The sequence below is a fragment of the Cavia porcellus genome, unplaced genomic scaffold (assembly GCF_034190915.1).
Source record: "Cavia porcellus strain 051 isolate PalLab524CR breed Dunkin Hartley unplaced genomic scaffold, mCavPor4.1 scaffold_37, whole genome shotgun sequence".
Lineage (NCBI taxonomy): Eukaryota > Metazoa > Chordata > Mammalia > Rodentia > Caviidae > Cavia > Cavia porcellus.
This window is the reverse complement of record NW_026947520.1, coordinates 7729107-7730462: the sequence shown is the minus strand read 5'-3', so window position 1 is coordinate 7730462 and position 1356 is coordinate 7729107. Positions and strand designations below refer to the sequence as shown.

At 62.5% G+C, this 1356-nt stretch overlaps 1 pseudogene; it reads left to right on the top strand.

Moving 5' to 3' along the window:
* Positions 1 to 287: 287 nt before the first annotated feature.
* On the top strand, positions 288 to 1051 carry LOC101787354 (neurexin-1-like; annotated as a pseudogene).
* Positions 1052 to 1356: the final 305 nt, after the last annotated feature.

Sequence of the window (1356 nt, the reverse complement as noted above, 5' to 3'; positions counted from 1 at the left end):
GACTTCCCTGTGACTTCTAGTTGACACTCAAACGTGGTCTGCCCAGTGCGTACTGTCTGTGGTCTGGAAGCTCCGTGGCTGCCCTCGGTACCACCGAGGTCCACGTGCTCCAGGCGCACTGGGACCATGGGGGTGAGGAAGGGGTTGCAGGAGGAAGACAAAAAGGAAGAGGATACAGGAGAGTGCCCGCTCGTCCCAGTGTCACCACCATGGTGTCTGGGCCCTCGCGTTGCTGCCCCTTGCTACGCTGCCGCCCCTGTGCCTCCCTTCCAGTTCCGGGCTCCGGCATGGGCACAGCACTGCTGCAGCGCGAGGGTTGCGCGCTGCTGTGCCTGGTGCTGCTCTTGCTGGGCTGCTGGGCCAAGCTGGGCAGCGGGCTGGAGTTTCCGGGCCCCGAGGACCAATGGACGTGCTTCCCCAATTGGAAAGCATGCTGCAAGAGAGAGCTCAGCTTCGAGCTGAAGACACATGCCACTCATGGCCTGGTGCTCTACTTCACGACGAGGGCTTCTGCGACTTCCTGGAGCTCGTGCTCATGCGCCGCAGCTGCCTGCAGCTCAGCTTCTCCATCTTCTGTGCTGAGCCCGCCACGCTGCTGGCCTAGACCCCTCTCAACGACAGGCGTGGCACCGCGTGCGCCTGCGGCACCAGTTCTGCAACACAACACTGCTCATTGACCACGTGGAGGCACCCTGGGCTCAGGTGCAGTCCAAGCGCCGCGACATGACAGTCTTCAGGGGGCTTTTCGTGGGAGCGCTGCCGCCGGAGCTGCAGGCCACTGCGCTCAAGCTCACGCGTGCCTCGGTGCGCCAGCACGTGCCCTTCCGTGGCTGGATCCGCAATCTGCGGGTGGACGCGACTCGCTCGCTGCCCGAGGACGGCACGGACGTGCGGCTGGACGGCCATGAGCCCAGCGGCGGGGAGGCCCTTCGAGGTGGAGGAGGGCGAGTGCAGCATTTGTCTCAACAGTGGCGTGAGCTCGGTGGTGGACAACCACGCCATGTACGACTGCTCAGGAACTGGCTTCCGTGGAGAGAACTGCAGCCGGTAAGGGCCCCACGCTATGGTCGGAACACGGGGAAAGGCGGTGCATGGGCAGTCCCCTCCTTCGTCCTGTCTGGAGTCAGAGGGCCATGTCCCACTCTGGGCACAGTCTCAGCTCAGAGGCCCAAGTCTGAGCAAAATGGTACTTTCTATTCCTGGGCTGCTGTGCTTCACTGGCCCCTGTATTTGCCTAGGTGACCTCTCTGCCACCACTAAACTCATGATGCACAGACTTTGCCCATGAAGTGCAGACAAGCGTCTGCAAAATGGTCCTCCAAGTCAGAGCAGAATGGCCCTCTTCTCTCCTGCGTT